The 25363-nt window shown below is 40.4% G+C and overlaps 1 protein-coding gene across 1 annotated transcript in view; it reads left to right on the top strand.

Moving 5' to 3' along the window:
* Window positions 1-888: 888 nt before the first annotated feature.
* OTUD7B (OTU deubiquitinase 7B) overlaps window positions 889-25363 on the top strand; it is a 49065-nt gene continuing 24590 nt past the window's right edge. The window contains exon 1 of the mRNA XM_065881145.1: window positions 889-1114. The gene's annotated coding sequence lies outside the window, so the exon portion shown is untranslated. The remainder of the gene's footprint in view (window positions 1115-25363) is intronic.

Raw genomic sequence — 25363 nt, 5'->3', positions numbered from 1 at the left:
AGTTCTGCCTTATACAATACAGTTTTGTGTTTTACTAAAGCGTAAGACCCTTGATGCCTGGAATTACGTCTTATTCATTTTTGTGTCCCCAGGATCAATGAGCACAGTGCCTTGCACGTAGTAGGGACTCAATATTTGTGAATTGAATTATGCTACAGCATGGTTGTTGTACAAGGCTGTTAAAAGGTATTACCAAAAAAGCACTACATAACTTGTTTTGCTTGCGCTAACAGTCTAAGGCAGATATGTCAATAGGGTATTATCATTATGCAAGTAAATAAATATTGAGTATTTACAGAGAAAAGTATGCGGTTGGCCAAAAAGTTCGTTCGGGTTTTCCCCTAACATCTTACACTATGCTCACTGCAGGAGTGAAGGAGGGAGAGTGCTTAACTGGGTGGAGATTGGTCTGGAAGAAGTGTTAATTTTCCTCCGGTCAGTCCAGAATGATCGTGTAGAGTAACTAGAATTTCAGTCTTCTCAGTCTAAGTATTTTCATCCCTCTCACCTTTCTAGAACTACCCCGCCTCTTTCTGCTTCTTCCCAAAGGGCTGTGTCCAACTGACTACACCTCAAAGTCTCAAGAGTCCACCTAGTAGCCCTCCAGCTCCGGTTCAAGAACTCTCCAGAACAGGGGCTTTAGGTACACGGGCCAGGAAAACACAGGGTCACGCGCGGGGCAAGCGCCAAACTGACCGCAGCTAGGGGAGTGGCGCTAAGGGCGGGGCTGCTACGGGGTGGGGCGGGGCGGGGCTGGGCGGGAGGAGGCCCGGGGGCCGCTTGGGTGTCACCACCAACCCGCTCCGGCCGGAAACTGGCGCTTGTTTCCGGCCGGACGGCCGAAAACCACCGATCCTGAACCAGCAGCCGGAGTCGAGTGTGGAGCAGGCAAAAAGCCACTGGGGGAGGCCAGTCCAGATCAGTCCCGTCTGGCTCCAGCTCCTGATCCTGTGCGGAACAACAGCCGCGGTCTCAGTCTCTGCCACCGCCTCCGCCTCCATCGTCGACGGGGGAGGGGCCGGCCGGACCCCGGGGTCACAGCAGAGGAATGAGGAGAGGCAGCCGGGCCCCGCGCTCCGCCCCGGCCTAGGGCCTTGCCCCGGGAGCCGCGAGGGTAACGGAGCCCCCGCCTTGTCACCCTCCCCCGTCTGCTCCCGCCCCTCCCGCCTCTTCAGACTCCCAAACTCTGACCCTCTGATCGCCACTGTTCCCCATCTCCTTTCTGATTATATTTCACCCTGAGCCATCTCCTCTCGGCACCCCCTCTTCGCCCTGACTGTTCCTTGCTTGGCCCCAACCTTTCCGCGGTTACTCCTCCCTTTCACCTGCGTCCCGCCTTCCCAGCCCCCCTTCCCCGTTCGTGGCCTCCCTTCGTCAACTGTGCTGGGCAGTTTGGACGGTCCTCCCTTGTCAGCTAGACTTTCGGGGAGAGATGGTGGAGTTTTAAGGTGGCTAGGAGTGCAGGGTACTACCCTCATTGTAGGATAAAGTTCATTTTAAAGTCTCAATATAAAAGTAAAATGAAAAGAAAACAAGCTGTTCTCCCCTATCGATAGCCAAACTGAGGTGCGTCCAGTAATGGAGGAACGGAGCGAAAAAGAAGTGTGTGTGTCTGTGTGTGTGTGTGTGTGTGTGTGAGAGAGAGAGAGAGAGAGAGAGAGAGAGAGAGAGAGATTGGTTCTAGGGCAGGCTTATGAACTTTAGAAAAAAGAAAAGTTGCCGTGAGCCGATGGAAACTTTAGAAGCTGATGATGAGTAAGCTGGGGGCTGCGTGATCTCACTCCTCTTCTCATAATTACTAGGTTAACGGTGTGGCTCCGGTCGGGATGGAAAGGGATTTGTTTACTGGGCCGGCGTATTTTTAGCTTGTCGGCTCACAAGGACCAGCGCTCTGAGTCTCTCTCTCCGCCTCTCTCTTCCCCTCCGTCTTTCCTTCTCTCTCTCCCTCTTTTTTCCCACCCCTCCCCCCGCATCCCCCCACGGTCTAGATAGTCTCTCTGGAGCCCAGGTGGCTTCTCTGGGCACAATACAGACATAAAAATTAGGTTCAAAGAAATTTTCTGTAAGAGGTTCTCCCCAGCTTTTCAGGGAGTTTTCTTTTCATGAATGCAAAGGCAAAAATTAGTTGACTTTTAGTACATATATGTGTAAAATACTTTATAGAAAATCAGAAACGGGTAATGTTCAGTCTTTGGCTTCTCATACTGTATATTTAGATCTTAGAGGACGCTGGATCCCTTTGTCTTTCAACCTATTTCTAAAGTGGGAAAGGACAAAGTAGAGAGAAGAGGTAGTGATAAGGCGGGTCCAAAAGGATAGTTAGTCCTAAATCTTTAAAAAACATTTTCTATACTGTATAACTTTAAAAAACAGAAACTTTCTTTCCTAATAAATGAGATTGCATTCTTGATGGGATGGAGAAGACAGCAGGGGCTTATGCTGGGTGCCTAGGGAGAATCAGACTTGTAATTAAACATTTGCTGTGCATAATTTACAGATGAATACATTATGGGCAAACAATTATACTCTTTGTCCTCATTGTTTTTCCGAGCCTTTCTTTTAAAGGTTAGTAACCAACCTGCTGTGCTAGTCTATTGATATTTTGAAGGCTGGACAAAACTGTAAAATAAATGAAATTGATGTTGCTCATCTGGAAGCTGAATACCAGTCTGTTCTAATTTCCACTAGCTACCCAGCATGCCTCAGAGCACCTCCCTGAGTTAGTGGCCAGTTACTATGTACTTAGAGATTACAAATGAGTACATATATTAGCTCATGCTAGGAATAATTGAAATGATAAATACGCTGAAAAGATTTTCCAAAACTGAAATAGATTATTCTTCGATTTTTTCCATTTCGGATTATCGGCACCTTTCTACCGATAATCATCCATTAACATGAATAATTTAGAGTTGAACAGATATCCACTTTGGACAGTACGCATTCAAGCAGGAAGGAACGATGGAAGGAAGATAGTTTCCAAACTGTTACTATTTTTGTTGTTGTTGTTGCCCGCTTTGACTTATCCCTTTCATTTAATGCCAAAGACTCCTTTGTGAAGAAAAAAAGTAAACCTTTGCCAGAGAAAGGGCTGTCTACTGACTTGTATAAGGCAGGCTGACCAGTAATGAATGTTAATTACTAGTTGGACTTTGTGTAGTTATGTTACCAACAACGTGGAAATTTTCCTGAAGCTTTATTTCGTTAATATCTTTCTTTTGGGACCCCTATTGAAAATGATTTAATTTGAAGTGTAATATCTAATTTTTAAAAATCACACATGCTGTTCCAGAGTCTGTTGACTATCAATTGTTGTTTTAATTTATGAGTTAGTTCGTGCCAATATTAGTGCTGATATCTGGCAAATTCAATTCATATCTGTATTTAACAACTTCCCCTAGTTGAACTACATATATTATTCCAGGGGTTAGGGGTGGGGATTGAAGGAGTGAATAAACTCTAGGAATAAGTGTAGGGCAGCCCAATAGCCCATCACTGTTTTCAGTTCTCAGAAGGCTTTGTTTGGAATTTTGAGATTCAATATATATGTAACTAAGTGAATTATGATGGAATAACTCAGTATTAAAAATAAGTTTTCAGACTGTTACGGGGGCACTAAGTGCCACTTGTTAAAGTTTTAGAGCTCCTGAATGTCTCAAGCATGCTAAGTATGCTGGCAGAGGACTTTATAAGGGAGCACACGTTCTCCTTACGCCAGACATTCATCCCATCAAGGGAAAAATCCTGAAACAATGCTTTGAAGTGTGACTTCAGCAGTATCTTTCCTATGCAAACTTAGGAGCTGTGGAATGGCAGCCTGGAATCTTTTCAACAGCCCCTGATAAGTCAGACAATTAAAATCTGTGTAACTAGAATGCAGACGCAGGACAGTTTTATCATGAACGCCTGAAATTAGTTGATTTTTTAATATGATAGAAGAAGGAAGTTGTTTTTTTTTTTTAAGTAATAAATCCTTGCTGAGTAATGACTGAACACTCCTGTGGATAAGGCAGTTTCCAAGTGTCAGTGACAGGCCTTGGGGAGATATGAAAGTTGTAAAAACAGGTGTTCTTGCCCTTGGGACAAGGATGATGTTGGGGAAGGCAGTATGTAAATGAGAAAGCAGACTATTATAAGCTTTAACATTTAAGAAAAAACATAAACAAAACCAAGTTTAATGTGCTACAAATGAAGTGGGTAGAGACTAGAAAATTCGAAGTAACAAAGTATGAATGAAGTAAACTAGGGAAGATTTCTGAGTCAGTAAACTTTGAAATGGACTTGGGAGGCTATGGATTAGAGTCATAATGAGGCATGGGCTATGGAGTTAGATGATCTTGGTTCAACTTGTGGTTCTACTTTTTACTAATGTGACCTTGGGCAATTTACTTCTCCATCCTTATCTATATAATAGGTGTGAGCATTCCAATAAATAAAATAATTATTCTGTGTTAGGAGTAAAAGGAGATAAAAGATCTTCTGGGCAGAAAGTATAGAATGTACAGTGTGCAATGATGGTATGAATGACTAAGTTGTGTTTGTGGGGAGAATAAATGAGAATGACTGGAGAGAATGTGGGTTGGTCAAGTCATGGGTAGAGCAGGCGAGAGGGTGGCGGGGACTCAGAGGCCAGACTCTGTTGGGTGTTGATGAAAGGGTCAATAGAGTCATTGTAGGTCCTTGAACAAAGGATGGATTTAATGAGAGGTATTGAGCCCTCTGATCCAAGAACTCAGGGACAAGGAGTCAGGCACCGGTAAATTGTGACTCCTACTTCTCTTCTGGACCATCCTGGCCTAAAGAGATCAGCCAGGAGACATAAGATTCCTTGTAGAAATTTTTGTATTTACACACCTTACTCACTATGTTGAGCTCTGCTTGTGACTGTCTGATGTTGTACCAACCTGTGGGGAAGTCTCAAGGCTTTGTCTGGATTCACTTCAAGAGCTTATGGTAAGGGCAGTGTCATGTTTCCAGTGCATTGAACTTTCAGTTATCTCTGCTATTGTAGGGAGCACTAGTTTAGGTAATTCAGAACTTCAGAAAGAAATTTCTTGGTTTGAAAATGCATTATTTTAAAAACCAGACTTATTTTAGTGTTTTGGGGATCATACTGATGAAATGAATTGGCATTTCTAAGCCTGAATTACCTGATAGTGAGGAAAGTATACTGATGGTGAAGAAACGTCAGTCTTGAATTAAAGATTTTGCCTCAGAAATCCATAAAATGAAAAGTCCATATGAGGGTAATTGAGACTGGGCTATACTGAGTATGTTAATGAAGACCAATTTCTTTTCAAAATCTGTGCGTGTCCAATGTGGCCTCAGGCTGTCTGCCTTATTCCTAAGAGCTATTGGTAGAAGATGCCTATGTTGCAGCCTGAGTAAGTCTTTACTCACAATATCTGGAAGAGTCCTACTGCGTGATACTGCATTGTTGAAGATTAAGCTGGCTTTTTTTTGAAGGACTTGGGCTTTGTGGAGGCTCTTCAGATATTAGCTCCTTTGAAAATCTATTAGATTTTTCCTCCTGAAGTAAACTTGTTTGAAAATGTGGCCAATTTAAGAAAAAAAAAAAAGAAAAAGGAATGAGGAGAAGTCCACACTTAAGAGGTAAACAAAAAAAATCACACAGCTGTTCTTCCATCCTTGTTCTTTCAGTTGACTTGCTTTCCTTCATCCTTGCCTACCCCCAGCCTTCTCATAATCATTACCAAACTATGTGCTTGTGATGTCATGGGCACAGGATTATTATTTACCACTTAAGTCAGGAGACTGAAGTATTTCTGAGCTAAAATTCAGAGGTGGAAAAATCAGTCATCTTAATTTATACAGTTTAGTTCAGGATTATTTTTAACTGTGTTTTTTAGGATTATCTCTTATACCTTATACTATAAGAAATAGTTTTTGATAGGAGAGACTACTCAGCTGTTATTTTTAGTGACCTGCTGTGAATTTAGTTCTACTAAGTGGTATGGAGGATTAGGAAAAATGACAGTTTTGTGCCCTTGAAGAATTTACAGCCTAGTTGGGAGTAAGGGGAATAGGAAGGAATGAATACCTATTGAGACTCTTTATGCCAGAGAAAAATTTAAAGTGTGAAAGTGTATTATCATTTGCATAATACAGACCTCATACCATAGGTATTTTGGGAGAAGAGTACTCAGGTAGTTATGAGTGATGTCACAGAGGAATTGTGACTTACTCCAGATCTTAAAAAAAATTGTATTAGGTACAAGAAATGAAAATGAAGCAAATAACAAAAAAATCATTTAAATATGGAGCTGAGAGGGATCAAGCAGAAGCCTGGGCACAGGAATATACTTGGAATGTTCTTGGGGCAGTGATGAGACTGACCTGAGTCGCAGTGAATAGTAGTAAAACACAGGTGGTTAGGACGGTCTGGAGCTATGTTTATAGAGGGTCTTAAAAGTCAGGCTTATAAGTTTAGATCTTAAACAATGGAAAATAGCTAACCACTGAGAATTTTTTAATTAGGATTGTAATATGATGATATTGGGAAATAGATGGGCTTGGAGGGAAGGGAGATTAGCAGCTGGGATGTGTGAGGTGATGAGGCCTGAGCTAGAGTTGTGGAGGGTGGCTTAAGGAGGGGAAAGAGTGACAGAGATTGTGAAGGAAAAAATTGAAATCAGTGCGGGCTGGATGTGGAAGATGATGGAGAGTGTTCAATCAAACATAACGATAGCATTTTAAGCCTGGGTTTCTGAGATACTGACTGGGGTAAAGAAGTTAGGGAGGTTTCCTCATTTCTTAGGGAAATATGATGAGTTCAGTTTGAGATGTTTTGGATTTAAAGTGGCAATGAAACATCCAAATGAAAGGTGTTCCAGTTGTTAGAGAAGAGCCTACAGCTGGTGGAGAGGTGAGGGTTAATAATGCTTGAAAGTGTGGTTTTGCAGTTCATCAGCATAGATGTGGTAGCTGTAGCCAAGAAGATGAATAAACTCTCTGAAGACTAGAGTTTAGGGAAAGAGCAGATGGCCAAAGATAGTGGTACTGATAAATACTACTATTCTCCACTCTTCAGGCCATCTTACTTGAGTTTTTCTGTCTCCTTTCATGTTTTCCGTTCCTCTGCTCCCCACTCCATCAAATATCCATTGAATGTCTCTTGTAAGCACTGTCTTAGGCACTAAGGAAGCAGATGAGTCAGACAAGATCTCAGCGTCCAAGGGGGTTATGGGTCTAGTGGGAGGAGAGAGATGTGTCAGTATATAGATGGAATGAAGTGTGATAGGTATTGTGTTAGAGGTATGTAGGGGGCAGAGTGGGGGCCTAAAGGTCAATTCTGCCTTGGACATTCAGAGGTTGGAAAGTGCCTCCCAGAGGAGATGATATTTGAGCTGAGTCTTGAAAGATGAGTTAAGGATATACCCTACAGATGATAGAGAGAAGTACACTCCAGGCTGAGAAAACAGCATGAACAAAGCTTAAAGGAACGAAACAGTCAGGCTTCTTCAGGTAACTTTTAAGTAATTATTATGGCTGGAGGACAGGGTTGGAGGGCAGGGAAGAGGCTGGAGAAGTAGGTAAGGCCGATCATGGACAGCTTTATCTTGTGCTACACTAAATGATAAGCCATTTAAGGGTTTTTTAAGCATTGGGTGATAAAGTAAGTTTCATGTTCTAGAAAGATTATTTTGTTAGTGGTATATAGAGGGTGGATTGGAGAGGAACAAAGCAAAAGACTTTTAAAATAACTTTATTATGTTTAACAGTAATACGTTTGTTGTTGAGTGATCATGTTTGTGGAATCATGGAATCAGAGAACTAGAGGGACCGTTAGGCTTCTTAGTGTCCCTCATTGATTTTCCAACGGAATACCTGAGATTTACTTAGGATCACAGAAGTAGTGAAGTGATAGCTTGGTCTGGAATTCAGTCTTCAGTGGCTGTAATGAGGTAGGTGATTAATAAATGTTAGCTCACCTCTCTCATTCCCTCACAAGTCCCGTTGTAGTGTTTGTTCCATTCTGCCACACTGCATTGAGCTAGAAGACAGAAGGACTTCTGTCGTTTCACTCCATTGTCCTTTTTACTAGTCCAAAGTGAACAGTGGTATTTTCCCAGGTCTGACTGAGGAAGATCTGTTCTGAGAGTACCATGGAGAACAGGGACTTTGACCTGGGGCAGTTGGATGCCCTGGAGTGGTGTGAATAGGATGTTAGGATTCTTCAGCGATAGTGATTCAAATGTAGAAGAATGTCAAGGTATTTGTGTTATTGTGTGTGTAGATGTATTTATCTCTCCTGCTAAGTTGCCTTCAAGTTTTCTTTTAAACTTAATTTTAAATTGTACCAATGAAACTTTGGTAAAAGAAATAAGCTATGATAAATTGGGCACCGACAAAAAGTATATCTAAAAAACAAGATTTGTCATTATACTTGGACTCTAAATCTTTCTTCCCCATGTTTTTAATTTCATTGGATTTTTGTGAAGGTAAATTATTCGGGTTTAAAGTGCGAAGTAAGAGTTTGGATTTTGCGTTTTAGTCTTTTTTGCTGGAGAAAAACAGAACAGGATAGAGGACATCTTAGAGGTCCTTAGATTCCCCTGGGGAAAGTTGGGACATGAGGGGATGTAGAAGGATGGATGCCTTCCACTGGTAAGTCTTCATCGAAACTTAACTGAATTATGATTTCTCTACTCCTTTCTCTGGGCTCTGTCAACATCTCCAGAGAAGGGCCTTGCATTGGATACTGTCCACTTTAGCAGAGCTGCCAATTCTTAATTCTTTCTCAAGTGGGCAAGGGTACATTTTGTTTTTGTTTATGAGTGTTTGGGGGAGGGGTGGGGAGAGAGGCGGCATGGAATAGCTACTCACAGTGAGTCTATCTGAATTCCTGTGTAACTGGAAGTTTCCTTGGCTTTGTTTTGCGGCAGATGACTTGGTTACAGGGCATTTAAGCTACGTGGGAAGGTGGTTCTCTCTCCCTTCAGTTATCTGACCTAGGATGGCAATAAAAACTTCCTTTCTGTCCATATATGTCAGCCTCCACCTCACTCTGTTCTAAGTGCCTTTTGTGCACACTAGGTGGGGGATCTGAAGGACACTCTTCAGTCTAAAACTGAGCTTATCAACTGTTCCCTTAAAGTTTAGGGGAACCAACCTGCTCCTGATTATTTTTGTGTTAATGACTCCCCTATTCTTCCAGTTACCCGGCCCTTTCTTAATTTAAAAATTTTGAATACTAAGATATTTTCAATATTTAGAAAAGTTCAGGGGAAAAAACCCTAACACAATTTTGAGCCCACAACCCAAATTTAATGGATATTAACATTTTGTCATATTTGTTTTAGATCTCTCACTCTCTTTAAGGTATAAACTGTTAGGTATTAGATATAGCCAAAGTCCTACTCTGCATCCTTATCCCCTTCTTCTTTCTTGGGAAATGAATCCTGTTCTGAATTGTTATGTATCATTCCATTTCATGTTTTATACTTTTTAAGAAAATGTGTAATATAGACACAAACCACATATAGTTTTATTTTGAAATCATAAATAGAGTCATACTGCACATATATTTTGGCAACCTTTTCTCTCAACATTGTTTTTCACATTTGTGTACATGTAGGTCTAGTTCATTTAATCACCTTAATCTTGAAGCCTTTTTCCTCTACTGTCCTCCCCACTTGCCTCATGAAATAATCCTACCCATCAGAGTCCCAGTTTAAACCCTGTCTTCCATGAAAACTTTCCTGTTTTTTTTTTCTCCTGCAGGCTATGATCTTTCCTACTTCTGAATCCGCCTATCATTTTATTGGTACTGATCTGGTGGTGGTTGTATATTCTTGTATTTTAGTTTATTTGTGCCCTTAGCATGGCTCTTCTACTATACTGTGAGCTCCTTGAAAGCAGATAAGTAGTTTCTTTTATCTATGTATCCCTCAGGGGCTTGCCACAGTTACATAAACATAGTAGGCATTTAGTCGCTATTAGTGACTAAATGGTTAATTAATGAATAAAAAATTAAAGACAGTCCTTTGAGTTGGTGAACTGTTTAATTATGAGTGATATAGTGGCCCTAATGAAAAATAAAGCTTATAAAGAAACATTCAGCACTGAAAATTATATAGAAATGCACATAAAAGTTGAGAGCAGTCAAGACTAACTTCCTGTAGGAGATGAGAGCAAACATTCCCTGAGAAATGAAATAGGAATTGATTGGTGATATCATCCCAATGAGGAAACTCCTGGGAATTGATCCTGATGGTATTTGAGGCAATGTGCTCCTGTGGCCAGACACATTTCACTAGCTATCAAATTCTGCTATTGTCATCAAGGTCTTGACACCTTCACTGGAGATTTATATTGGCATTGGGAAAAAGCAGGCTATCTGTTCACTTAATAAATACTGCTGAGAAACAGGAATTCTTAGGCCTCTAAAAAAGAAAGCCTAAATAATGTACACATTTGTACATATATATGTACTTATACTTTTAACAGCACCTTTTTTATTGATGAGACCACATTGTATCTCAGCAAAATATTTTTAAGCTTTTAATTCTGGAATGTGTAGTACCAGTATAACACTGTTTAGGCCTCACGGAAGCCCTTCCCTCCCCGCCACCAGGAAGAAATTAAATGTTAAGTTAAACTATAATGAAATTGCAATTTTAGAGGTAAAGTAAGTAAAATATCACCAATGGTTATTGCTTAAACTTATGTTTATATGTTAAACGGTTATTATGTTTAACGGTTATTATGTTAAATGGTTATTGCTTAAGCTTATATTTAATGGTTATTGCTTAAACTTAAACTGTGGTTAAACTTAACATGTCACGTCTTGATTTCCTATGGGGGTTCTGAAGAACATTATTATGGACCTTTCTGAGGGCTAATTCCAAATCTATTTATAATTCTAAAATGCACTTCTGAACTTTAATTTACAGCCGATTATCTTTTGTAGTTATCTTTAGCTCAAATTTTTGATAAAATGTTCTTATTTCTCAGCACACATTTAGTATATTTGGGAAGATTGTAGGGGAATGTGTGAAGGTTATAGGCCAGAGTACCTGGAAGATAAGGCTGAGATGAAAACTTACGCTGTCAGTAGCTACATATAATTGATTGAATTGGCTTTAATGAGCTTGCAGTTCCTTTGAGTAGATGACTACCCCACTATCCTTTCCTGCCACCCCCATGTCTCTTCTCTAGTCTTGATAAGGGAGATCTGGTGGTGCGAAGAGAAAATTGCTTGTGACCCTTGATTTTATTGATATTTGGAGACTTAACAGGGAAGAGGGTAAGAGCCCTGGCTCCTGGCACCAGATTCTTACCCATAGTTCCCCAAACAGTTCTTAGGGTAAGAGCGAGGAGGAATGCGGAAATCAGGAGAAAGAGCAAAGAAACAGAGTAGAGAGCGAGAGTTAGCAGAGGAGCAGAAATGGGAAAAAGGGATATGTATAAAAATTTAAAGAGGTTCTGTTTCCTCTCATCGTTCAAAACCGCTTAGAATTCTTTATAAACCTTGTACCTAAACTATATCAAAGTTGTATCCAGGCCACATACCTACTTGGAAAACATCATATATAGACGTCAGCTTTGAAAGTATCAGCTTTGTGTTCTAAAATAATTCTTTGAAAAGTTAGGTCATTTTAAATGAGTTGGTCTGCTAGTGCCTTTTGAATCATTAATAACTGACTTCAAAGGAAAAGAAAAGAATTCCTCTGAGGCTTTAGAATGAGTATGTCTTGATATTTACATGAAGATAGTCCCAAGTGAGGAATGGAGGCAAGACAATGGGAAAATATAATGCTACTAACAAAAATATTTTGGATCGCATGCTCTCATTTAAAAACTTTAAGGCTCTAATGAGTTCCTTTGTGAGTGTTTGCTTTCATCTTCTTTGAACTAGGAGCTCACCTGGCTGAGTGTTTGGACTCTTCATTTTCTGAAATTTTCCATTAGTACTAAGGACAAGATTATCTGATATGAAGAATACTTGGTCCCTGTTTACTGTCTAGGGATAGAGACTTCACACACTCCTCAGAATTCTGCAAATAGAATTTGAGAGTTAGACTTAAGATTGGCTGCATCCTAGTTTCTTTGGATGCCTAAAATAAATTCCTAGCTATTTGACACAAGGTGACCTCTCATTTTAATATTAAGTTCCTTCTCTCTCACATCATCTTTGTAATTTTTGGTAATATACTAGTTCATTATGGAAATTAAGATTGAAAAAAATCATCTACGCAGATTTCCCTTGATGTTTGCTGTCTGGCTGAGACTATAAATTCCTTTCTACTGAACACCTGCTGTGTACTGGAATTTGGACAAGATGCTCTGAGGAGATGCCAAGGAAGTGTTACCCAATAAATAAACTAAACAAGTAGTAGGAGACTTGGCCCCTTGGGAATATATATTCTGGGTTAAAATAGGACATAGTGTTATATATTTACACACACATATTTAGAAAAAAAGAAATACAGGCTATGTAGTATTATGTATAATCTCACATAGCATTTTAGAATGGAAAGGAAATTTACATATTGTCATCATTGTCTGGGTGAGGAAAATGAGGCCCAGAATATTTAAATGACTTGTTCAAGGTAGTTACCCTTAACAACAAACATTTTGTTAGATATCTGCCCTCTGAAAAGTTAGGCCTCAGGTATAGAAAGAGTTAAAGTTATCAAGAACTTAGTAAGTTATGAAGACTGAATGTTTGCATAAAAAGATAAGTAGTAATACAAAGTCATGGGCATTACGTGTCCAGTGAGGGGTACAGTTATATAGAGTTATACAGAAGTTTAGAGGGAGTGGGTAGGGAAAGTTTTTACCCTTAGGATAATCTAGGCCTTAGAGAAGAGAGAAGACTGGGTAATTATAGAGGGGAAACATTCAAAGTATGAGAACTTTGAGCTGAGCCCATCTTGCTTGGGAGGCAGAACAAGTAGACATAGTGTTTCACCTAGGAGAGCAATGAGATTAATAAAGTTGGAGAGTTAGGTAAATTGGAGAGGGCCTTAAATCTGAGGCCAAGGAGTTTGGTTTATCCTTACAGTGAAAAATTCCTGAGCAGGGAATTGTATATATAAATTAGTATTTTAGGAAAATTGATTCAGCCGTGTGGTGTGAAATGGAGGAAGAGAGAGCAGTTAGAGGACTGTTACAAAAGAGTCTCTACAGGGGTGATGGGAATGGAGAAAGGGGAGAGATATAAGTGATTTGAAGAAAACTAAATAGAATTTGGTAACTGCTTTTATGGGAGAGGGATAGATAAGAACAATGCTCATGTTTTTATTCTGGGTTATAGCAGCAGGGGAGCTGGATTTGGTTGGTTTCTGATCTACTCTCCAAAGGGATACCCTGGTGGAAGCAAGCACTGAGTCTAGCCCAACACTCAGATAATACTGAATACAAAGAGTTTAAGTGGCTGGTGTGCATGCCTTGTAAGTAGTGGAACTTGGTGTAGAGCCCATTCTTTTGACTGTTGTTCAGTGCTCTTTCTATTATATCATACGGCTTACGAGGAGGTGGGTCAGGTGGTTAAAAACACAGAGCAAATGCCTGGAAGTGAAATGGGAAGTTGAAGACCACATTATGATGAGGTTTAACCACAAGCTGTTTCAGTTCTGCATAGATTTTCCTTATATTTAGGCGCTAAATGTGTATACTTCTGTCAGGCTCGTAATGTAACAGTGATCTAGGTTTCTTAGAGCCATCTTCTTCTGAGTTTCACTTCTTCACAGTCAAGGAAAAAGATTCTTTCAGATTTTGAATTTAATTGCATATATTCTCTGACCCCCAATTTTCAAGATAAAATAGTCCTTCTCCCTGCATGTAGTTAGGTTGCTTTGGTTACAAACTATAGGTGAAGTAGTCTCAAAGGCCACATTAGTCTTTTTGGAGGAGGAGAGTTTTGGACCCAAATCTTTCAAGCTTATTTACCCTGTCAGCAGTTATGAACAGTTTCCTTACACAGATCTTATTACCTAAAAAGGGCAGTAAATACTGTGAATCAATAGGGTATTTTTGCTAATGGTGTGTTTTTAGAGAATTGAATGGCCTTCTGAAGAATCCTTTATGTTTTGTTTTTAAATATGTAGTCAGGTATATTTGAGATGTGACTCCTTTTTTTTTGCGGTACGCGGGCCTCTCACTGTTGTGGCCTGTCCCGTTGCGGAGCACAGGCTCTGGACGGACAGGCTCAGTGGCCATGGCTCACGGGCCCAGCCGCTCCGCGGCATGTGGGATCTTCCCGGACCGGGGCATGAACCTGTGTCCTCTGCATTGGCAGGCGGACTCTCAATCACTGCACCACCAGGGAAGCCCGTGACTCCTTCTTACTCCCTTTTTTTCCCTTTCCTTTCCTTTCCTTTTCCTTTCTACCAGGCTTTTATCTATCTGGTAACAGATACCTGCAGATGCAAAATAGCATTTTCTGGATCAGCTAACACTATGTATCTACTATAAGGGTCTGGCACTGTTATGTAATTTCTTCAGCCAAGATTAAATATTCCTGAATTTTATGTTAGCTCCCTTGTAGTCAACATATTCCAATGTTTGGCTTCTACAATTCTTATCCCATTTTAATCCTTGCCATGACTCTTCTTCTATAACTTGTGACCTGCCTGGGGAATAAAGGGAAGAAAACTTTGCTCTTTAATAGTGAAGACCCTACCCTGAGCTATACCAAGTGTTTTATATAATCACCTCATTTAATACTGATAACAATTCCGTAAGTTAGGTAGATATTCTTATACCTGCTTGCAGGTAATTCATCCAAAGTATTTATTACTATGTTAATAAAATATTAATTCACCAGAATATTTAGGCGCTGTTTAAGGTGCTGAGGGATATCACAGTGAATATCAGATGAGGTCCCTGCTAAGGCACAGAGAAGTTAAATAACTTGCCCAAAGTCACATAGCAAGAAAGTGGCAGAGGTAGGATTTAGGTATAGAACCGATGGATTCCAAAGGGAATGTCTGCAACAATTATTATCAATACAATATGCTGCTGTTTACATGTACTACATGTTCTCTGTAATTGCACAAATCAAGCTATAAAAATAGGTGGGTTCCCCCAGTATTTCTTTTTAAAAAGGCTCTTGATGAATCTGAGAAAGAAATCTGCCTTGGTGCTGGCAAGCACACCTGCACAGTAATGCTTTTCCTCTCTTCCCCTCCCCTCTACCCACTCTCTCTGAACCCACTCATACCTGGGCATGAACTGGACAGTGAGACCTGCTTTGGCATTTGGATGTGTTTGTGCTTTGAGCACTGGGAGAGTTTTATTTGTTTCCTTGACTTCCTTGCCTGCTTACAAGTTCTTTCTTGTAGCACAATGATGAGTAATGTGTTGTTAACCTTGTGATGTGGTCATGCCAGTTGGAATGTTTTTTTCTTTTTCCCTTGGTTCTTTCTGATGAGTATGTGACTCTTGGGTCACACTTGCTTTCCACAGTTCATTCAAATAGAGAAGACTTTCTGTATTCAGAGGACTAGAAAATAGACTCGAGGTTGAGAAGACTGTTAATATTCAATGTCTTCTGCCCAGCTGAAATCCAGTTTTGTTAGCATTTTGGATTTATTCTTTAGCAAGTGTGATCCAAGAGAATACTTGTTAGATTATGGCCATTATCACCATGTGCCATATCTGGAATGAGTGGTATTCTGGAGTTAGGAGCTTAAAAACAGGCACAGGGAGTTTTTTCATGAGCATTACCTAGCAGAAAGCATTAAAAGATGCTTACTGAGCTAAATTCCAGTAGGAGTTGAATTCTAGGGATTAATAAGGTGGGATCAAGTTTGTAAGTGTCAAAACTATTTAGTATTGGGGATCCAGTCAATTTAGTATTTGGATTCCAGGAATATCTGGGCATGGCTCATGAGGTTAATGAGATGATTTATGTGGGTGTGTCTAGCCTAGTGCTTGATACTTGACTTGGTGCACAGTAAACGTTAGTTAAATCTTAAAAAGATACTTGAATGCTGAGTATTATCACTGTCTTCCTAGGGCAGCTTCCTCATCATTAACTGTTCCTTCTTTAGAAGAGTATTTGTTGAGCCTTTACCTGTGGGTAAAGCATTTGGGAAAGGGGTTGGGGTAACAAAGATTTATAATATCAGATTCTTGCTGAGACTTAACATTTATAAATTGAATCAGTTAGGCCTAGCATATAAGTGGGTATTTGTGATTTTGCTTTGCTAGAGTCAACCCTTTGCTTTTTTGATAGAAATAACTTCTTGACCCGTTGGTAGAATTAAAAATGCTTGCTTTTCAATTCCAGTTAAACTGGGTTTGATTTTTGATATTTGAGATAGTTGCCTATGATATTTCCTTTTATCCCCTCCATTTTTTTTAGTAAATAAGATAATATATTTGAAAGTGTTTTGTGAACCACAAAGCTAGTGATTGCTATCACCACCACCATCATTACTAATAATAACATTAAAAATATTAATGGAATGGGATTCATTTTTACAGGGGTTGGTTTCCTGGATTAATTTCAAGGAGAAGAACTCAGAGGACAATGGGATATTTGCCAGATGACTTGTGTACTAATTGATACCTTTTGTAGTTTTTCTGGAAGGGAGAAGGAAAAGCAGATACCTGACACCCTGAAAACTTGGCCTGGTGCTATGTCTTCATGAAGGGTTACCTATACTATACCTGGTGCTCTGTGGTGGCAAGAAAATTTAACAGGATTCATCATCTGTTTGACCTTAGAGGCTTATAGTACATTTTACTGGAAGCATCTGTCTACATAGGAAACAACTCATCCCAGTTTATTGGTAAGATCAACCACACTCCTATATTATGGATCTTATAATAAATAACAAAGTTATGTTGGTCCAGGATAGTATCTGCCTGGCCTCCCAGTGTAGGAAGATTGAGGAAACAGTGCCTTTGACCAAAATATTTGGTTAGGTGTTATCATTAAAAGCCTTTACAGTCAACTTCTGATGATTGGTGTTCTTAGAGAAGAACATGTGATTTTTATAATCCAAAAGAGCAACTTGTTCAGTAAATTTTGAAAAAACCTCTTACTTGTAAAAATTTCCTTGCCATCCTTTTCTGTCTCTAGGCCTGGCACTCAGTAAATCTTTGTTGAATAAAGGAAGTTAGCTGATACTGATCTTAGGGTTTTCTCTGGAACCAGCCCATTAGATGAACTTCTAGAAAGCAGGGATAATGCCTTATTAGTTGATGCATGATGTGTCCCCTCCGCTTAGCAGACTGCCTGGCACTGAGCGGGTCCTTAATAAGTGCTTATTGAATGATTGAGTCAGGAGGTTAAAGTTTTCATAAGGTGAGAGTTGTGTGACCTCGGTGCTTCTGTGCTGATGGTGGCCCTTCCTGAGAGGAAGAAGAAATGTAGCTTTTCTGCAAATAAACATGAATAAATGTGAACGCGAGGAAAGTGATTGCTTTGATGCTTCCAGGTATTTTACATTTTTGGACAAGGAGAAGTAATGTGTTAAAGGTTGGTGCTTTATCTCTTGGTTTTTATGTTTTATTCTGTTCAAAATTTAGTTATTGCTGTGATTTCTTAACGTATGAGAAGTGTATTATAGCTTCAAACTATCAATAGAAAAGAAAAAATCTCTCCCTATGTCATACATAATTTTATAATTTTATAAAACTTAAATTTTACAGAACTTCAGACCTTAGGGATATAAGGCTAAGAATACAGTATTTTCAAATCCAATTTATATTTTTAGTGGTGACGATCAGAACAAAAATGATGATTTGAGCATGTTTTCATGATTTTCTTTATAGATGATTTCCCTTCTCCAATATGGTTTGCTTAAGTGATTGAATTTCCCAGGTACACATTTTTTTCTTTGATATACATCTGTAGAAGTAAGAGATTTATCTGGGTGGCAGGAGGAAAAGACATTTTCATATATCAATCCACAGTGCAGATTACATGGAGAATTGAAAGTTATCAGTATATATGAAGTCAAGTGACGATTTCTGGAATGGGAGTTAACAGATTTATGTTCTATACACAGTTTTCTCGCTAGTTAGCTGTGTGGCTTTGGGCAAGTCACTTAATCTCACTCACCTGGTTCTCAGTGTTCTTATCTGTAACTTGAGGGTATGGAATGAAATGATCTCTGATATCCTAGTTCTAAAGTCCATAATTCTAGAGTGCCAAACAAGGAAAATAGACTGACTTTCTGTACCTTACCACCAGCCTTGTTCCAAATAAGACCTGAATGTGAAATGTTAATTATGTAACTATTAGAAGTGTATAACTAGGTAGACTAGACTTGTCAGATTGTATTATATGCTTGTAACTAATTTTATGTGCATAAATATGAGGCTTGCTTGCTTTTTTTAAAAAATAAATTTGTTTGTTTGTTTGCTTATTTATTTATTTTTGGCTGCATTGGGTCTTTGTTGCTGTGCGCAGGCTTTCTCTAGTTGTGCTGAGCGGGGGCTACTCTTTGTTGCCTTGTGCGGACTTATCGCTGCTGTGGCTTCTCTTGTTGTGGAGCATGGGCTCTAGTCACGTGGGCTTCAGTAGTTGTGGCGCAGGGGCTTAGTTGCCCTGTAGCATGTGGGTTCTTCCTGGATCAGGGATCGAACCCGTGTCCCCTTCATTGGCAGATGGATTCTTAACCACTGTGCCACCAGAGGCTTGCTTGCTTTTAAAAGAGAAATTATTATCACAAAAGGTACAACCTATACAAATGAATGAGACCCAAATAATGCTCAGGATACCCTGGGTTGGAGTTTCTGCTTCTTAACTCTAACCTGGAAATAGAAATAGGTGTGTGTTGGCAGGATTGCTGGGGGATGGGGAGGGTGATGGTGGCTAGAAGACAGTGTGGGTGAATGTGGATAGTAGTTATAAAAGCAAAGTATTAAAGAGTTCTTCACCTTGTGGACTTTGCATGGCTAGACTGATTTCATTTTGCTATAAATCCCTGGAGAACTGATATGAACCCTGTATTCAAATTCAGAATATGTAGGTCCAAGCTCCTTGCTATCTGGGTATCACTCAAGCTTTGTAAGCTTCTCTCTGTGTATGTGTTTTCCATCAGAAAAGAGGGGATTAAAAATCTCAAAGGGTATATAATTTTTAAAATTGTTATTAAATGAGGCCATATTTGTGAAAGTACTTTAAAAACAAAAAATTACAGCAAAAGAGAAGCTATTCTTAGTGAACAGACAGCTGTACAAATGTATTTGTTCATATAGACCTTTATTTTACATGTCTATGGGGTGAATGGTGACATTTGAAACCCGTAAATATTCACCAGCCTATTTTAGGTATAGATGAGCTCTTAGTTAACCACACACATGGACTACCATGAATAATTTAGAACCACAAATATTTGTTGGGCATCTACTATGTGCCAAGCAGTTTGTTAGGCCTGTTTAGAATTTTTAAAAGTATAAAAGAAAGGTGCCAAGCTCAAGGATCTTAATTCTACCTAGAATGTATCTTGTCCTCCAGCCTTACACATCCTAAAGACTAAGTTTGAGAAACTTCCCTGACCCATCAAGGTAAACTAGTTGCTCCTAATACCTCTTCCTACCCCACTGGGCACTAAAAGCGTGTTTAGATTTCTCACACCAGACTGGAGTGCCTTGAAGGTAGGACTCTGGCTTCTCTTCTTCATTTGTATCCCCAGGCTGTGGTGGACCCGGCTTGGTAAATTTTGAATGAATGACTGTTAGTCAAATTGGCGAGGTAAGTATCCGGAAGGCCAACTAATATGATAAGGCAATATATGATAACAGCAAGTGCCAGTGAATTTTTCACATATTGTACCTGTGGGAGTTCAAATGAGGTTTAGATATAGCCAGGAAAGATGGAACAGTGGAACTTGCAGGTGGAGAATTAAAAAAAAAAAAAATAGTAATAAAAAGTGTCTTTCTTTGAACTGAATTATATCATTTTATAAAACGCAGATTTCATTTTCTACTTGAGGCTTTTATAAAAATTAGTAGTTGTATGCTGAAGGAAGTTAATTTATCAGAAGGAATTTACAAAGTGAATTAATTTCCTGTGGATAACTCATCTCAGATAGGATAGTAATTGGAATTTTTTCCCCCTCTGCTATTTCTTCCCTTGAATGGAAGTTCTGTAATTGACAGTGAAATGACCAGTAGTTAGGAATCAAGAAGGGGAGAGAATGTTGTCAGCTACTGAATAAGTTGAGGGTTGATTCTAGAGAAATAGTGTGTTTTGCTATTAGACTAGCCTCTGTTGATTTGTAGTATTTTTTTTTCTCTCATGTCGAAAGTTCAGGGCTTCCCTGGTGGCGCAGTGGTTGAGAGTCCACCTGCCGATGCAGGGGACACGGGTTCGTGCCCCAGTCCGGGAAGATCCCACATGCCACGGAGCCGCTAGGCCCATGAGCATGGCACTGAGCCTGCGTGTCCGGAGCCTGTGCTCCGCAAGGGGAGAGGCCACAACAGTGAGAGGCCCGCATACTGCAAAAAAAAAAAAAAAAGTTCAGTAATGATAATATTTTTTAAAATAAATTTATGTATTTATATATTTTTTATTTTTGGCTGCATTGCGTCTTCATTGCTGTGCGGGCTTTCTCTAGTTGTGGCGAGCAGGGGCTACTCTTTGTTGTGGTGCACGGGCTTTACATTGTGGTGGCTTCTCTTGTTGAGCATGGGCTCTAGGTGCACAGGCTTCAGTAGTTGTGGCATGTGTGCTCAGTAGTTGTGGCTCGTGGGCTCTAGAGCACAGGCTCAGTAGTTATGGCACACCAGCTTAGTTGCTCTGCAGCATGTGGGATCTTCCTGGACCAGGCTTGAACCCATGTCCCCTGCACTGGCAGGAGGATTCTTAACCACTGTGCCACCAGGTAAGTCCTATTTTTAAGGGCTCAGTAGAACTTTTGTTTTTACAGGCTATTCTTTTTTTTTTTTTTTTTTTTTGTGGTACGTGGGCCTCTCACTGCTGTGGCCTCTCTGGTTGCGGAGCACAGGCTCCGGACACGCAGGCTCAGCGGCCATGGCTCACGGGGCCCAGCTGCTCCGCGGCATGTGGGATCTTCCTGGACCGGGGTAGGAACCCGTGTCCCCTGCATCAGCAGGCATACTCTCAACCACTGCGCCACCAGGGAAGCCCTACAGGCTATTCTTTTAAAAGTTGAACTTACTGAGAATCAAACCTTGGGCTATCCTCGACCTTAGCTGAAAGGAAAAAGAAAAAATTCATTGTGTGTGGCAAATAGACATACTGGTCTGGATCTAAAAAAAAATAAACATTAACATGGTTTCTGTTTCTATTCAAGTTACTCTTGTGCCAATATTATAATAATAGACTTTCTCTGTGACTGTCTCTGCCCTTATTTTTCCAAAGGTCACTTCCATTGTACAAGCCTTCCAAATTATTAAATTTCCCAAATAACTGTAATCCAGGGAGCCTTTTATCAGTAGCACTGAAAAGACAAATACCAGTTCATAAGGAGTTCTCTGTGAACTTCTGTCTCATTTGTATATTAGCATTTGGCTATTTATGGGATTTGTCTCTTAGAAATTTATTTTGCTGTTTGTAGCCCGATAAAAACTAGAAACTTTTGAAAAGAAATAGTTAAATCTTGTTCTGACTCATACACATACCAGTTGTAGTGATAAAGTCCAGGGGCCAATTCTTGAGTCCTTACTGGTGTGTATACACAATAGCATTGTTTTGGGAGTGGTAAATTATATGATCGGGTTAAGTTTTTTTCTCTTGAGTTTGTTTTTGGGGGAGAAAATAGACATTCCCCAAGTATACACTGTAGTGGAGGTAGAAAACATCTCAGAATTGTGCAGGGTGAATAGGATTATTCCTTCCAATAATCCAAAAAATAGACATTGTGCATGAGATTAGGTGAATATTATAGAGTCTTTGAATCTGGAATGAGGAGAGTAGTAAGGTGGGGAGATAGGGCTGGTAGATTAAGGCATTAGAATTTCGGTCAATATGTGTGAAATTGCTGTTCCTGGAGATTTGGGGATGAAGGAGCTATTTAGCTATGTCTGTACCTCTAGGAGAGGACAGACATTTTTCTTTTGCTCTTTTTTTTGAGGGACCATCCGGTAGAAGATGCAACTAAGGGAGTTCCCTTTACGACATTTTCTTGAGGACTTGAGGAGTTGAAAGACACTGGAATGGGAGTGATAGAGCATGTACAATGTGTATGTGTTAAGACTGTGCCTTGGAAACAGTTGTAGGACTGGAGGGTTTGTTTGGAGAAGTAGGGGGAGCTTCTGAAGGAGAGATACAGAGGCTGTGTTGGGCACACAGTGGAGTGAGGCAGAGTGCGTGGGAGGGAATTAGGCAAGAAAGCAAATGACATTTTTTGAGGACTTACTGTGTGCTAGGCACTGCCCTAAAGGCTTTTCATATCTTAAGTTATTTAATCCTAACAAGAGGTCTGAAGTGTAGGTATTTCCCCCAATTTAACATGAAGGAACAGAGGCACAAAACAGTCATATTATTACTTAACCATGATTGCACCACCATTAGTAGTAGATCAGGGATTTGAACCTAGATCTGTCTGAATCCAGAGCCTATTCTCTCTCTCCAGGTGGAGTTGAAAGGAGTTGAAGCAGTGAGGGTGGACTTTCACATGGTGGACTGCCTGTGTTTCCTCAGTCCTCCTTCCTGGACTAAGTGTGATTTAGTGCAAGTGTCTGGTCTTGGGAGTCAGATTGGCTGGACTCATAAAGATTCTGGTTCTACCACTTTTTTTTTTTTTTTTTTTTTTTTTGCGTTACGCGGGCCTCTCAATGCTGTGGCCTCTCCCGCCGCGGAGCACAGGCTCCGGACGCGCAGGCCCAGCGGCCATGGCTCACGGGCCCAGCCGCTCCGCGGCACGTGGGATCTTCCCGGACCGGGGCACGAACCCGCGTCCCCTGCATTGGCAGGCGGACTCTCAACCACTGCGCCACCAGGGAAGCCCTACCACTTTTTAAAACTGTATAACCTTGGGTAGATTATCTAACCTTTGTGAGCTTTAACATCTCCATCTATAATATGGAGTTAACAATACAGACAAACCTCTAAGAGTTGTTTGGAAGTTTAAATGAAAACAATGTCTAAAACTTTAACACACATTACTTCTTTTCCTTCTTTTCTTCCATTTAGACCCATCTTATTATCTCTGGGTTATAACACTTAGTGATATATAGGTCTCTTTAGTATGGAACTCGGTCAATTCTTTTTTTTCTAAGAAGGTTATATTCTGTTTATTTCACTTGGAAGGATGTATATTAACTAAAAACAATCTGCCAAGACAGTCTTTCATCTCTCCCGCCCACCTAATCAAGAATTGTGTGAAAGTCTAAGGGTTTCTGTCCCTCCTCTTTCTCCCTGTCTGGATTCCTTGGGACTGACATCATAGACGTGGAGGAGTTGCTGACCTTTGAAAATTCTTGACAGTCTTGAATGTTGTGGTTTTCCAGTGAGTTTGGGGAGGAGTTGGAGAGTACTCAGACACAGCTGTAATGCATCACTGGGACCAGGAGAGTGGGTATAGTGTGAGAATGTGGACACTTTGGGGAATGTTGTAGATGGGAGAATGTAGGGTCAGTAGTTTCTCACGCATTTTAACATAGCTGTATTATCTACAGTCGGTATTTAATTTTAAGTCACTTTTCTCTGTTACTAAGTAGTTGGGCACTCAGATCATGCAGACTGGTTTTAATATTAGTCTGAGCTAAACATTTAGGGAGAGAAATCTGTTGCAAATAAGATCATATTACAATCTTAAGCAAATGTATTTGAGATGAGCAGCGTTTACAGCACTGTAAACACTTTGAGATGACTTGCCTGTTTACAACACTGATTATCTGATTATCGACAATACTGTTTTGTGTGTGTGTGTGTAGTGGGATACTGTACAAGTAGAATTCAGTTCATCTGAACAAAAATTGAGTACCTCCCAGGTGCTTGGATGCTAGGAATACAGGATGAACAAGACAAGATTCCTGCCCTCAAATTACTCATGGTTTAGTGGGGAGACAAACATGTAAATAAACACAAATACTGTGCAGTGTGATAAAGAATACGATAGAGGTAGAGTACAAGATGTAACACCAAGGAGGAAGCAGGCACTTTAACTTGAGAAGCCAGGGAAGGTTTTGCAGATGAGGTAGTACTTAAGTTAGCCTTAAAGAAGAAATAAAAATTCACCTGCTAGGCCAGGAGTCGTTCCAGGCAGAGGGAGCAACATTCACAAAGGAACTGAAATGTGAATCATGTAGTATATGCTTGGGGAACTACCAGTACAAGGAGGGGAATGATGGGAGGTAGATAAGGCTGGAGGGTTAGGTAGAGCTAGATCATGAAGGGCCTCGTTTGTTATGTATAGGAATTTGGATATTAAGCTTTCGTCACTGAGGATCCAATAAAGAATTCAGAGCAGTGGGATATAATACTATCATATTTGTATTTTAGATTGATCAGCCTCTACTAGCAACCATTGTGAAAAGTGGCTGGAGAGAGGAAGAGGGAGAAATTAGGAAGGTACTTACTGGGGCCCAGGTTATGAACATCTGAAGGTGTTGGATGGATTTGAGAATTTTTTAAGGTTAAAATTAGTAAACCTTAATAAAGGACTATTTGTGAGCGAGGATAAGGCACAAGAGAAATCCAGGGTGGTTCCCAGGCTTGTGACCTGAGTGATAGGAGGGATGGTGGTACCACTTGCTAGAATAGGCAATACCAGAAGAAGAATAGCTTGAAAGGGTGGGGGACAGAGATAGAGAATGGGATCATTTTTTTAATGTGCTGAGCTTGAAGTGCCTGTGGGATTCCTGGGTGAGTTGGAAAGAGTTGGAGACTGTGAATGCATTTTTTAAAATGAATGAATTAATTAATTAATTTTTGGCTGCGTTGAGTCTTCGTTGCTGCGCACGGCCTTTCTCTAGTTGCGTTGAGTGGGGGCTACTCTTCGTTGCGGTGTGTGGGCTTCTCATTGTGGTGGCTTCTCTTGTTGTGGAGCATGGGCTCTAGGCGCACGGGCTTCAGTAGTTGCAGCACGCGGACTCAGTAGTTGTGGCTTGCGGGCTCTAGAGTGTGGGCTCAGTAGTTGTGGCTCATGGGCTCTAGAGTGCAGGCTCAGTAGTTGTGGCACATGGGCTTAGTTGCTCCACGGCATGTGGGATCTTCCTGGACCAGGACTTGAGCACCACTGCACCACCAGGGAAGTCCCTACAAAGAGATACTTTAGATAAGCAGCAAGGAGGATGGTGATGATCTTATCTATAAGACAGTGGTGCCGTTGTCTTTCTATAGAAGCCCATTTTAATAGGTCGAGGACTGACCATAAGGTGAGAAAGTAGCATCAGTGACTGTAGTCTAATTTAAGGAGTTTTGCAGGGAAGAAGAGAATAGCAGCCAGCAGGTAGGGCAGAGGAGGAA

This window comes from Phocoena phocoena, chromosome 1 (assembly GCF_963924675.1).
Source record: "Phocoena phocoena chromosome 1, mPhoPho1.1, whole genome shotgun sequence".
Lineage (NCBI taxonomy): Eukaryota > Metazoa > Chordata > Mammalia > Artiodactyla > Phocoenidae > Phocoena > Phocoena phocoena.
This window is presented reverse-complemented; position numbering and strand designations above follow the sequence as displayed.